Below are 15594 nucleotides of genomic sequence, written 5' to 3' on the forward strand. Positions count from 1 at the left end.
ATAAAAATGAAATATTCCTTAAATATGAGCTTTATTTATTGAAATAAATCAGCTTTAGGATAAAAGAGACATGTATAATTAATTAAAATTATATATGTGGAAGGGGACAATCAATTAAATGAAATTTAATTAATTTAGAGGAATAATAGGATAAAATGATTAATTAGATTAATTATCTGATAAAGGGATAATTAATTAAATGTTAATTTAATCAATTTTATGTGTCTACAGTTTGTATTTATTTATTTGGTTTAATTGATTTCTTGTTTAATTATTTATTTGATATTTATTTATTGTTTGAATTATTTGTGTTTTTTATTTAATTATGAGTTTATATTTTATTTGTGGCTTTTAATTTGTTATTAGCCCCTTGGTTTATTTTATTGGGTTTGGTTAATATCTATTCATTGGCTTTTATATTATTATATTATATTTCTTGTTGCTACATGTGGGTAACAAATATTATATAACTTACCTACCCTTTATGATTATTGGCTAAAAGCCTTGGAAAAATAAAATGTCATATTTGGGCAGGGTAGGTAGTGTTGGATATTGTTGCTCATTGTTGCTACTAGGATGTGTTGTTGTAATTGATGTCAACATATTCCTGTGTATTGCTCCGGTGATTGCAGATTGAGAAGATCTTATGATTCAGTTTGCAATGTTGTTTATTCAATATATCCCTGGGTATATTATGGTGTGATCAGATCTTGTGCTCAGATTTTGGGATATTGCTCAGGATGGACTTGTGTATCTTCATTTGAGATGGATTATGATTTGGTGCTCCGCAAGTTATCTTTCTTCGTGATAGTTGTTGATTGGTTGTGTTCTTGAGCTTTTAGATGTTGACAAATGAAGATTTGATAAGTGGTGTTGGTGTCGCTGTTTTTGATGATTCTAACGTGCTTGCTAGTGTTTCCTAGTTGTGTCCTATTTATTTTGGTGATCCGCATTGATCATTGTGCGAGTTTTTGGTGGTGTCTATGAACTGGTGATGATTTTTTGTGTTATGTAGTTTTCTTGGTGGTGTAGCGTGCTGTGGTTGATCTTGGCGTGATTTCTAGTGGAGTTGAACATTTGAGAATTTTATTTAGGTCCATGTTATGCTATGTAAATCATTATATTGGTCTAGTGGTGGATCTTTGTATCGCATGTTGTAATTTTGTAATTGAGGGTTGTGTCGACCTTGTTATCAAGGTTGATGAATTGCATATATAGGTGATATGTTCAAGTAATTTAGGTGTTGATGTTATGTCTGCATTATCAAAGAGAGGTTTATGTGCGAACACAAGATTTATCCTTCGATGTTGAGATTGAGGAGAGATTGGTGTTGTAAAGCAAATATCTATGCTTAACAGGAACTGTAATCAGGCATTTGAAGATGTTATTCTTTTAGTTCATTTCTTCCATATCGTAATCTGAATCTTATTGTAAGGCAGTGAGACTTCCCTAAGGGTTGTAGCCTTTCGGGCCATTATCTTTTGAGCAATGAGCTCTAGGCAGTGTGCCTGAATGCATGCACATTCCCTATTATAATATTTTCACATACTACTGCAGAGTATCATCTTACTGTGGGTAGGTTCCCACTGTGGTTTTTCCCTTAACCGGGTTTTCCACGTCAAAATCTCGATGTTGTGTTTTGTGCTCTCAATTTGCTTATCTTTGTTGTTATTACAGTTTATCAAATCTATGTTTTGTGATTAATTTTGCATTTCCGGTGAAGACTGATGCACCCCCCCTCCTAGTCTTCCTTCTTGGCTACTGCTAACAATTGGTATCAGAGCTAGATCCTCTGGTAGAAGCTCAATCGCTTGAGGAGATTTGGGATGGCAACTCAAGGTGTTATCTTTAAGAAGGACAGTATGAGATTTGATGGGAGTAACTATGCTATATGGAAGGACCAGATGGAAGTACACTTGAAATTTCTTGGAGAAGACTACAAAGAATGCTTATACTATTCCTCCGAATGGACCAACTAATCTTGATGAGATCAAGGAAGCTGAATATAATATTAGAGCGAAGGAAGCATTGCTTAGTGCCCTGACTGATTCAGAGATGACAAATGTGATGGGACTTCAGACCGCACATGAGATCTGGGTGAAGCTTGAGATCCTGTATGAAGGTGATAAACATGTGAAGGTTGCTAAGTTGCAGAGTTTGAAAGGAAAATATGAGACATTGAAGATGGGAGATGATGAGAACATACACTCTTTCATGGCTAACGTGAATGATTTTGTCCTAAGTATCAGATGTGCCGGTGGAACTATTGAGGAAGATGAAATTATTGCTAAGGTGTTGAGATCTTTGCCTCCTTCTTATAAACATAAGGTTGTTGCTATTGATGAGATCCTGAGTGTGACTGTAGTGGCAAGAGATATGCTAGTTGGAAAGATTGCTGCATTTGAGCTGCGTGAATTTGGAGAATCACATGGAAAGTCTGAGACTGCATTTAGAGCATCTGTATCTATATCCGGTAAGAAGAAATACGATCCTGATGAGTGCAAAATATCTAGATATGAAAGAGATGGAAGAGAGATGGAAGAGCAAGAAAGAGAGCTGGATGAACTTGAAGCACTGATTGCCCAGAGATTGCCTAAAGGAGCCGATAAGTATGATGGAAAGTTGCCTTTGAAATGCTTCTCTTGTAATAAGATAGGACATTTTGCTTCTGAATGCCCATAGAGAATGGCTAAGTATGACAAGCATGATAAGTTTGATAAGCATGACAGGAATGATAGATATGAAAACCATGAGAAGTATGATAAGCCTAACTAGAAGTATAGGAATCAGAAGAATTGTTATTATGCTATTGATGAAGGTATTGAGATGAAGAATCAGAAGGAGATGAAGTTGTATTCCTTTCCATTAAGAAATATGGACTTGTACCTGTTGATTCCACTAGCTGTACTATTGAGGAAAAAGCCTTAGCTGCTAAGGTTGAAGAGAAAGATAAATGGGTCATTGACAGTGGTTGGTCACATCATATGACTGGCGATAAAAGAAAATTTGTGAGTATGGAAAGGTATGATTGTGGAATAGTTAGATTTGGAGATGAAAAAGCCTGTGTAATCTGTGGGAGAGGTTCTATTTCTTTTGATGGTAATCATAACACTGATGATGTCTTGTATGCTGAAGGTTTGAAGCATAATCTTTTGAGTGTTGGACAGATGGTTGATAAAGGTTATGATCTACGATTTAAGGATGGAAAATGCAAGATCTTAAATGCCTCCGGTATAGAGATTGTATCTGGAACTAAGACTGAAGGTAGCATTTTTCATTTGAATGTTGGTGAGAAACATTGTTTGATTGCTCATATTGATGAGAGTTGGTTGTGGCATAGGAGAATGTGTCATGTAAATTTTGATTCAATGATTGAGATCAGTTCTACACATGTTGTAAGAGATCTGCCTAAGATTGTTAAGCTTGCTAATCCGATATGTAATGAATGTCAGTTGGGTAAGCAAACAAGGATTTCTTTCAAGAGCAAACAATATACATTTGATGGACTGCTAGATCTTGTGAATACTAACCTATGTGGACCTACAAATGTTAGAAGTGTGCAGGGTGATAGATATTTTATGTTGCTAATTGATGATTATTCTAGGATGACGTGGGTTCTTTTTGAAGGAGAAATCAGAAGCGTTGGACAAGTTCAAGATATTCAAAGAAAAGGTTGAGACTGAGTCTAGATTGAAGGTGAAGTGTTTGAGATCTGATAGAGGTGGATAATTCTGTTTCGGTGAGTTCAATTCATTGTGTGAGAAGCATGGGATTAGAAGACAATTATCTGCTCCTAGAACCCCTCAGCATAATGGAGTTGTTGAAAGGAAGAACAAAAATTTCTTGGATGCTGCAAGGACTATACTAATTGAAGGGAATGTTCCAAAGATCTACTGGAGAGAAGCTATTAGCACTGGTCTTTACACATTCAACAGAGTTCATATCAAAGGTGATACCGGTAAGACTCCTTATGAGCTATGGTTTGGTCATGCTCGTACTGTGAGATATTTCAAAGTATTTGGTAGCAAATGCTATATCAAGATAGATGAGGATATAGGAAAGTTTTATGCTAGAAGTGATGAAGGAATTTTCTTGGGGTATTCAACAAAGAGCAAAGCATACCGGTGCTACAACAAGAGACTGAGAAAGATAGTGGAGAGTGCAAATATGAAGGTGGATGAGAACCTTGGAAAAGATATCAGAGCATGTGGTTATGATGATGGACACCATATTGATTTAGCTTCTATATAGACTGAAGAGACTAAGTAGAATGATTTGGTAGAGACAGTTAACCTGAATGTTGTTGCTGCCAATGAAGAGGTGCAGGAACCTGATAATTAGAACAATCAAAAGACTATAAGGTATGTAAGATTGAATTATTCTGAAAATCAGATTATTGGTGATAAGAATAAAGGTGTGATGACTAGAAGAAGGTTAGCTGCTGAAGAAGTATGCTTGATTTCTAAAGTTCAAACTAAAGATGTTCCTGAAGCTTGTTAAGATGAAAATTGGATGAGAGCTATGATAGAAGAATTAGATCAGATTGAAAAGAATAATACATCGGAACTTGTTCCTAGACCTAAGGATAAGAATGTTATTGGTACTGAATGGGTATTCAGGAACAAATTGAATGAAGCCGATGAAGTTGTCAAAAATAAAGCTAGATTGGTTTGCAAAGGATATTCTCAGAAAGAAGGAATTGATTATGAGGAGACTTTTGCTCCGATGACCAGACTTGAAGTTGTTAGGTTGTTGCTTGCATATGCTGCTTATAAAGATTTTAAGGTATATTAGATGGATGTCAAATAAACCTTTTTGAATGGTAATCTTGAGGAAGAAGTCTACATTGAGCAACCTGATGGATTTTCATTGTTATATGATGGGGACATGGTATGTAAGTTGAAGAAATCTCTTTATGAACTGAAGCAAGCCCCTCAAGCCTGGTATGCTAGACTAGATAAATATTTATTAAAATTGGGATTTAGTAAAGGTGCTGCTGACAGTAATTTGTACTTTAAGATAAAAAATGATAACATCCTAATTTTTGAAGTCTTTGTTGATGATATTATCTTTGGAGGTGATGATGACTTGAGCATGAAGTTTATCAGTGATATGCATAAATAATTTGAGATGTCTATGATAGGTGAGATTAAATTTTGCTTAGGTTTGCAGATTTCACGGACTAGAAAAGGTATATTCATATCTCAAACTAAGTATGTCAAGGAATTGATGAAGAAGTTTGAGTTAGATGACTCCAAATTGGTTGGAACTCCTATGGTGATTGGTTGTAAATTGTCTAAGAATGATAAATCTTTGAAAGCTAATCAGAGTTTGTACACATCTATTGTTGGTAGATTGCTATATCTTACTCAGACTAGGCTAGACATTATGCATGCTATGTGCATGGCTGCTAGATATAAAGCTGATCTGAAAGAGAGTCATGTCACTGTTGTGAAGAGTATATTCAAACAACTGAAGGGAACTGTGGATTATGGTTTGTGGTATCCGAGGAATGATGATTTCATGCTATGTGCCTACACTGGTGCTGATTGGGCTGGTGAAATTGATGACCGGAAAAACACTATTGATGGAGCATTCAATATGGGAAATAAGCTGGTTTCATGGGTTAGTAAGAAACAAGATCCAGTGTCCTCATCTACTGTTGAAGTTGAGTACATTGCTGCTGCTAGTAATTGCACTCAAGTAGTTTGGATGAAGCAAATGTTAAAGGATATCAAAGTTATTTATGATGAGCCTACTATTATATACTGTGATAATTACAGTGCTATTGACATGTCAAAGAATCCGGTGCAACATTCAAAGACTAAGTATGTGTCAATCAAATACCATTACTTGAGAGAGAAAGTCAGTGAAGAGAAGGTGAAGCTTGAGTATGTATCTACAAAGGAACAAATAGATAATATTTTCACTAAGCCTTTGCCTGTAGATACATTTGTCTATTTGAGAGACAAGTTATGGGTATCCACCCCTCCTAGTGAGAACTAGATGCATTAAGCTACATCAATCCAGTGGACTTCACAGTCTTATCCTTTTATTCAGATTGGTGAGTTGGTGTTGCTCCTCTGCTGGAGTAGTCTGTGTTTTGGGGAGAGAGATTCATGTTTCATATCCTAAGGGGAAGAGTAAGTTTGGTTTTATGTTTTGAGATCTTTGGCATTGTTGTCAAAGGGGGAGAGAGATCATGTGAAAAACTGCTTTATATGTCCTGATCTTAGGGGGAGTTTGCTAGAGATATCTTCTTTCTTTGCATTGATTATTTTACACATTCATATGTTGCCATCAATGCCAAAGGGGGAGATTGTTAGATATTGTTGGTCATTGATGCTGCTAGAATGTGTTGTTGTCATTGATGTCAACATATTCTTGTGTATTGCTCTGGTGATTGCAGATTGGGAATTGATCTTATGATCCGGTTTGCAGTGTTGTTTTGTTGATCACTGTTTTGTAGAATTCAATATATCCTCCGGTATATTCTAGTGTGATTAGATCTTGTGCTGAGATTTTGGGATATTGCTTAGGATGGTCTTGTGTATATTCATTTCAGATGGATTGTGATTTGGTGCTTTGCAAGTTATCTTTCTTCGTGGCAATTGCTGATTGGTTGTGTTCTTGAGCTTTCAAACGTTGACTGATGAAGATTTGATAAGTTGTGTTGGTGAAACTGTTTTTCATGATTTTAACATTCTTGCTGGTGTTTACTAGTTGTGTCCTATTTGTTTTGGTGATCCACATTGATCGTTGTGCAAATTTTTGGTAGTGTCTATTCGTGTTATGCAGTTTTCCTGGTGGTGTAGCATGTTGCTGTTGATCTTGGCATGATATTAAATGGAGTTGAGTGTTTGGGAATTTGATTTAGGTCCATGCGATGCTATGTAAATTATTATATTGGTCTAGTGGTCGATTTTTGTATCGTGTGTTTTTAATTTTGTAATTGAGGGTTGAGGGTTTAGTCGACCTTGTTATCAAGGTTGATGAATTGTATATATAGGTGATATGTTCATGTAATTTAGATGTCGATGTTATGTTTGCATTATCAGAGAGAGGTTTATGTATGAACAAGAGATTTATCCTTCGGTGTTGAGATTGAGGAGAGATTGGTGTTGCAGAGCAGACATGTGTGCTTAACCGGAACTGTAATCATGCATTTGAAGATGATATTCTTTCAGTTCATTTCTTCTAGATTGTAGCTTGAATCTTATTGTAAGTCAGTGAGACTTCCCTGAGGGTTGTAGCCTTCCGAGCCATTATCTTTTGAGCAGTGAGCTCTAGGCAGTGTGCCTGAATGCATGCACATTCCCCATTGTAATTATTTTACATACTACTACAGAGTATCATCTTACTGTGGGTAGGTTCCCACAATGGTTTTTCTTTAACTAGGTCTTCCATGTCTAAATCTTGATGTTGTGTGTTGTGCTCTCATTTTGCTTATCTTTGTTGTTATTGTAGTTTATCAAATCTATGTTTTGTGATTAAGTTTGCATTTCCAGTGAAGACTGATTCACCCCTCCCACCTCTCAGTCTTTCTTCTTGGCTGCTGCTAACAAGTAGATTATATTGTATTTTGGAATATTTTGATTGGTTGACTATTGGCTATAGTTTTTGAATGAATTCTTATTTATTCGGCTGCCTGTGTGTTTTGTTAGGTTAGCATTTTTGGATTTTTCTTCTGCATTTTGATTTCTTTGCTGAAGATTGGATTGTGCTTGGCTTTGCTTGGATTTTGATTATGGATTTGCGCTTCATCAGCTTCATTTTTCCATTAATTCTATTACCCAGGTTGGTTGATTTTGCCTCTATAATTTTATTTTCTGGAAAGATTGTTGCGGAGTGTTTGTTGGAAAGATTGTTTTCGAGGAGTCTGGATAAATGTTATTGAAAAATTATTGATAATAAAATGATATCATATAGTTTTATTATATACTTTTGGGGAGATTATTTATCTGATTAAAGAGCATTGTTTCCGTGTATTGTCATGTATGATCCGACATTATTTCTTGCTTCTATGCATTCTACGTTTTCCTTGTTTTGGATGTTTGAGGAAGGATTGGAATGAATATATTGAATCGAGTTGAATCTATATCCTTTGTGGTTGGAGACTTCTGCTGTTTATTTCTGTGATTCTTGGTTAAGTTGATTTTGCTAGAGAATGTTTTCTCAAAATTTTGATTTGGCTCATATAATGCTATCTTTTTAGAGTATTTATTTTCTAGTAGCCTCTAATTGTCTTGACGTCTCTTTTGATCTTGGTTTGGCATCATCCATTGTCTAAGTGATTTTGTTTGCCTTGTCATATTTTCTATTTTCCGTTTTTGGTTTTTTTTGGCAGAAGTGTTAAAATAGTGTATGCGCTAGAGTTTTCCTTGAAAGCGCTAGATTATATTATATATATGCGCTAAATTGTTGATTGAAAGCACTATCGTATTTAGTAAATGCACTAATTTTTAATGTATGCACTAAAACTATTAATGAAAGTGTTGTTTTATGTTATTATTGCGCTATATGGTTTCAAATACGCGCCATTTGGTTGGGTAAAAGTGTTGCACTGATGGGTGTATGCTGTAATCTGCTTTGTTGATATGTTTTTGATGGTTTCTATCAGTTTGGGTTGATTTTCTGAGTTATATTTTCATACCAGAGGCTTGTGATGATGTTTTATGAGTTTTTCTAGTGTTGTATATGTTCATAATTGATTATTTTATTGTGTTATAGCTCCGACAAGTTGAATTGAGCTTTTTCATGGAGGATGTTATGATTTGCTCTAGCAAATAGAGATGCCTTGCTATAGAGGATATGTTTGTGATGTGCTCCAACAAGTTGAGATGTCTTACTGTTGAGGTTATGCTTATAATTTGCTCCAAGGAGTTTGTAAGCCTCACTGTTGAGGATTTACTTTTATATATGATTGATTGGGATGGTTCTATGCTCTATATTTGGTTACTTGATGTATGAGATCTTATTGAGGCTCTTGTTTGTATATGTTGGCATTATTGGCATTTTGGCAATTGAGTTGCATTGCTGATTGTTCTTGTTATATGGATTCTTCATTGATGTTGCATATGAGCCTCCTCCTTATTATTGTTGTATTGAGGTCTTGGAACATGGTTAGGGGGAGTGGGATTTCATGTGATGACCGAGGTTGTGAGGGATAGGCTTCTAGGAGGTTCCTATTAAGGATGCTTAGATCCTAGACCACCAAGGTACATTGAAAGTTTTCTTTGATTTAAATAACATTAATAATTAATTAGATGGGTTCGTTAATTAGGATTCATCTAATCAAGATAATAATGGATGTGAGCCCCAAGAATTAGTCCTAGGGAGGATGTTTTAGGATAGCCTTGGGAAGGCCATTGTGATGGCAAGTCAATCTCCCTTGTTTTCTCAAATGTTGAGATGGCTCCACATGTCTATCAGGATGATGCCCTTGTTTGTGAGGATAGCATGCATAGACATGTCTATCAGGGTGGTTCCCTTCTTTGTGAGGATAACATGTGATGACACCCCACTCCTTCATGTGTCCTTGGTCCTTGGTTATTGATCTTGTTCTTGATTGATTGGTATGCCTCTAGGAGTTTATATCTTTTATGATTAGCCTTGTGATGTATTGGCTTATGCATGAGTTATCTCTTGTTGCATCAATGATATTGTTGAGTCTCTTTGGTTGTTTGGTGTCAGCCTAGGTCTAGAGTGTGTGTGGGACCTTGTGTCATCTCCTAGCACACGGGGTGGTTCGACATGGTCAGGTCGTTTGATGCCTTCTTCCATTGGGATGTTCTTCATTGGATGCTACATGCGTGGATGTATATTCTTGTACTTTTAGCTTATGGATGGATATTGTAGCAGATGGATGTAATTGATCAAATGACATATGTTATTGTGGATATCATGATGAGCAATGTGTTTGGAATATGCTCTTGATGCAATTGGATAATGAATATTTATATGTAGATGATGCTTTAGAATATTGTTTATGACATTTGTAAGAGATCAAATGATGTATCATAATGTATCTTGAGTTTGTTTCATTAATGGAATAAAAGTATTAGAATAATTGTAGCGCACTTGGTATTGTGTGGATGTTAAGATAATTAAGAAAGGATTAGTAATGTGATTAGTTTCATCTGAAAAGGATTAAATGATGTTAGAAGGAATAAATTAATGAAGTAGGAACATTTGGATTTTGTGTTCTTAAAATGAATCTTATGGGAAATTGATTAGAGATGCACTAATGAAGTATGCATTCATGATAGAAGGATTAGAAGTAACATTACATATGTTGCATGAAAAGAATAAATGATAATGATTAGAATGCAATGATAGTGATTACGAAGTTATTGCTTATGTTGATAGCTTAAGTAATGACGTTGAGATACCCTAGGGAAGATAATGAGATGTTGTGTTTATTTCCGCTTGCGTTTATAATACTTGCAAATATGTTTAATGTTCATGTAATTATGTGGTTCTTATGTTGACAAATGTTTAATGCATTTGAGTAGTTGATTATATGTGTATCTTTAGATGATGTTTTGGAATTTTTTTTTTATCTCTATTAGTATGTTAGATTGCTTTATTTCTCTAGGGTATTTTGGTAGGCATTATAGGTTCTTTTTGGGTTGTTCCTTTGGGAACTTGTTTTGATGTTTGAGTTCTGTCCTCGTTGGGCCTAAGGACTTTCTTATGTATTTCTAGTGTTAAATTGAATAAATTTTTACCCTTTTTTCCAAACAAACAAAAAAAACACATTGTTATCTTGTATTTTACCTTTCTAATATCACAGATTGAGCTGAAGTGGATGCACCCTCCTTCACCTGGTTTTCTCCTTTTATGTTGTGTACTTGGGTGGGATGTAGTTGCTCATAGTAGCAACATGATATAAGGATTGATTAGGAAAATGGATAACATATTGATAGCATGATAGTAAATTATTATATAGAAAATGGGACAACGTATATTTATCGTAAAAGTGGATAATCAAAATGAAAAAAATGACTTAATTTATAGATTTCCACGAGGAAAATCAATGGCCAAGATTCAATGTCTGATGGGTGGTTAGGATTGAATAATGATATTGAAGGCATGGATTGAGGACTTAATTGTGTAACATGTGTCATAAGAGAAATAGAGGTGTAAGAACTATGTGTGCTCACACATTTGTGAGCACACATGTGGAAGCTCATTAAAGGGAAATGTGAGGAAAGTAGGATGGATACCTTATGACATGTGTAAGAGGTAGGGTGACTATGAGGTGGCCTTGGCATGCTCACGCATGAGTAAGCATAATGGGGGTAGGAACACTTGTCACATGATAGCAAGTTTAGATCTTGATCAATTCAAACAGATTCAATGGCTAAAATTTCATGGACAACGATTGAGAGTGAGGTAGAATTAGATATTAAAAAAATGGTAAGGAAGATTAATTATACTAAATCAATTAATTAACTAGGAATTTAGTCAATTGATTTAGTTAGAAGATTTTGGGATAACTTGAAGAATTAATTAAATAAATATGAATTTATTTAATTAAAGGTGAAGGGCATAGATAAAGGATGAATTAAATTTATAGTAAATGAATGGGATAAAGTCCAGTTAGTATGGACAAGTTTAGGTGTCTACACTATCTCTTATGGTTATGATAATAAATATGTAAGTTTTTGCATGTAAAAATGTGTAAATAATTAGGAGTGTTTTTAATCATTCCCATTGTACATACACTTCTTACTTAAACCCTACAAACATAGAAAAATAATATGATCCAATTTGTTTAAAAAACTATTTATGTAAAATATCTAGAGGAAGAACAAAAACTGAAAACTTTATGATCGCTCAAAAACGAATGTCATATTAAGTAAAAGTATTCTTATTCTTGAAAACACTTTTATTACAATCAAAACCATTTAAATAAATAAAGAATTTAAGGGGATGAATCTTCTAATAGACCTCAAATTAAATGGATTGAATATGATCACACTGCTTCTACAATGTAAATGACTAGGGCTCATGATACATATCATGCATTAATGATTTTGAATAGAAGTGAACCTCAATTTTTGTTGTTGTTTTTGGAGGGTTTTAAATCAAACCTACACAATTGTTTTAGCTACTCCAAATAGGAGCATGAGCCTTATGCTAAAAGGTCTTTGATTGAGAGCCAAAGATTGAGGGGTATTTATTCAAGCAAAGTTGCCTTGGAAATGATCTTGACCTAATCCATTATGATGTTGATACCTTGCACTCAACAAGACTTGATCCTTGGTGGGGTTATTTAGAAATTTTTAACTTAAATAGTAGACCAAGGGCCCATAGACAAACCTCTAAAAACTAGAAAAGATAAGAAATGAGGGGATAAAAATAATTTGTGTATATTGATCCAAATATGAATAGAACTTGAGATCTTGATGCTCCACCTAAAAGAGTTTTTTTAAAATCGGTAATCACTTTAAAATGGAGCTTTGAACCAATAAGACCCTTGTGGGGGACCCCATCCTCAAGTAAAGTCTTTGTATGATTTTTTTGGTCTCTGAAATCTCCACTCCTTTATCACTTTGTTCTTCTTCTTATCGCTCTGATCCTTTTCTCCTTATCTCTCCATTCAACCTCCTTAAATCGCTTCGATCCTTTCTCCTTATCTCTCCATTCATCCTTATCACTCCACTCACCTTATCTCTCCACTCCTTATTGCTCCACTTGTCATTCCTCCAACTTACCTTCGTCCACCACCAATAACACGTCCGTCAGCCATGTATGAGGCGTAAAAGCCTCAATATATTACAAGTTAGAACATGACAACCTTCGTCCTAGTCAGCATAGGGTACTATCTCCCGAAATCCTCGTGGAATGAAACAGAGGTATTAACACCTCACGAACACATCCATCACAACTGCTCGACAGGAAAGGAACACAACAGGAATAGTCACCATCACAAGGGAATGCCATGACACCAACACCAACACAGGGGCACACAAGTGGTTTGGCGGGGATTCAAACCAAAGACACACAATCAACAGAGGGTTGCGACTTACTGTTGCACAGTGGGGCTAACCCCCACGTAAAAAAGATGTTATTGATTGTCATTAGTTACATTTAAAATTAAATACAATTACAATGTTAAAATAGATAAATATTGAACAACATGGTTTAGATTATGATGAAACCTTTGCCTTCATTAAAAAAAAACACCATTAAGATTGGTAGGGCTTTCTTCTAATGTTGATGTGTGAAATAAATTTATTTCTTAGTGCTAATTTATGGGACAATTTGTGTGGACTTGTATCAAGTATTTTATTTTGTAAACATTTTATTAATAGAGGTACATACGAATGTATTTTTCATTTCAATTCTTCTAAATTTAAAGGCATTCAAACTATTTATTTTTTATCATTAAATATTCACGAGTCTTATCTCATTCTGAGGAGCTTGTAAATATTTTGGTTTGACGCACTAAAGACAATATAGTTTTTCACAAACATACCAAGAGCATATGTATGATTAAAGATAGATGCTTTTCGTCATTCATATACATTCTTGTAGATTGATCAAGGAGAATATTTTTGATAAATTAGAAAAAAAAAATTGTGCAATGATTAGTTTATAGTTTAGAAAATAACATTTGTTGGTATGGTATGACATATTACAAGGGTATATATTTTAGAAAATAACATTTGTTGGTATGGTATGACATATTACAAGGGGATATATTTATATCATCTGGGAAGAAGAAAGACCTCAAAGAACAACTCTTACTCAATAGACAACTTGTTAGTGGTTTTCTTATTGCTTGGGAGGAAAACATTAAATAAATTACAAATAAATTAGTAGGATGTTTTTTTGTCTATCAAGGAAGAAAAGATGAGTGGGTTTGGAAGGCAAATCTGTTAGGAGACCAATCTGTTAGGTCGATTTATTCAATGCTTGAAATTCCTCTCATGAGACAAGAAAGTTGTGATTGGAGAAATGTATGGATCCCCAAACTTATTCCTAGAATTAATCAAGTTTTAGGAGGATTGTTGCACATAATAATATCCTAACTATTGATAAATTGAATAGAAGAGGCTTCCAATTTGTTAATAGATCTCACCTTTATTATCAAGAGAATGAAAGTATTAATCACATTTTCTTCCACTTCCCCTTTGCCCAAGAGGTGTGGCCTTTCATTAGCCCTTAATTTTGGTGGGCTGTGTCATTCCTTCCTTTGTGCTTTATTTCATAGACTCTTGGAGCTTATGCGGTTATAATCATGTATTGTTATCAAGGAGTTATGGAAGCATATCCCCCAAAGGTGGCTTGGAGCCTCTAGAAAGAACAAAGTATAGGATATTTAGAGACAAATCTAGAAGCAACATTTATGATCATCAAACACAACATAAAAGAAAATATAAATGTTGCCTCCTTTGGATACTCTAGGGATTTTCTCAATCTATTAGGAAATAAGGACAAAAAACATTGGGGTATTATAAAATATTTGAACAGTTTGAATTGGATAAAGGATAATCCGAGGAAGAACATAGTTTGGAAACCTCCTATGATGGGATGGGTGAAGTGTAATTTTGATGAGTGCTCCAAAGGAAACCTAGGGATGGCAGGTGTAGGGGTAATTTTAAGGAATCACAAAGACCACTTGATTGAATGCACAATTGTGAATGCAAAATTAAAGAGACTAAAAAGATAAAACTAATAATCAAACAAACACATATTTCAACCACACTCAAGATTAGGATGCTAAGAAGGAAGAAAAGTAGATAAACAAAAAAAAAACTAATTAAAGTGCAAACTCTAGATTTGTGCTTTGATTTAATAGTCCCTTGATTTGATGTGTTCTTGCTATATTTTAGATGCTTGATTATGCTCCATGATAGTGAATGCAAGATGGATTAAACTAAAATGAGATGCAAGATGGATGTGAGATGCTAAATAGATGTGCAAAATAGTGAGTAACAATTCTACATTATGAGGGTATGAAAATGAAAGTGGATCAATTGTGAAAGAAAATGGGGGGGGTTTAAGTAGGCTTGAATGAGAGATGGAGAGGCATGAGAAGGAGACACATGTCCCTGAGAAGGGCAAGTGTCATGGATGAGAATGACATGTGTCCTTGAGAAGGACAAGTTTCATTGGAAGGAATGACATGTGTCTCTTCAGGCACATGCCTATTTGAGAATGATATACCCGAATAGGAAGGTTCCATTCCAAATATGAGGATATTTCCATGTTTCAGGATATTTGGGATATTTTCCCAGATTTTAGGAAATTTCCCCAAATTCAAAGTCATTTCCCCAAATTTTAAAATATTTCCCCAAATTCAAAGACATTTCCCCAAATTTTAGGAAATTAAGGATATTTTGGAAATGTGCATACATATGGTGAGGGATAAGGGATAAGGTTGACCAAAACCCTTGGTTAACTAGGAAGGTTGGGTTAGATGAAAGGTTAGATGTAAGTTAAAGTTAGGGGCACGTGGAGAAAAGTAGAATTAATTAATTAAATTAATTAGTTCTATGAGAGAATTTAAGAGGAAAAAGTCAACATGAATTAAATAATCAAATTGTGCATTCGATGTATTTAATAGAAGAAGGGGTCAAA

The sequence above is a fragment of the Cryptomeria japonica genome, chromosome 1 (assembly GCF_030272615.1).
Source record: "Cryptomeria japonica chromosome 1, Sugi_1.0, whole genome shotgun sequence".
In the NCBI taxonomy this organism is placed as follows: Eukaryota; Viridiplantae; Streptophyta; class Pinopsida; order Cupressales; family Cupressaceae; genus Cryptomeria; species Cryptomeria japonica.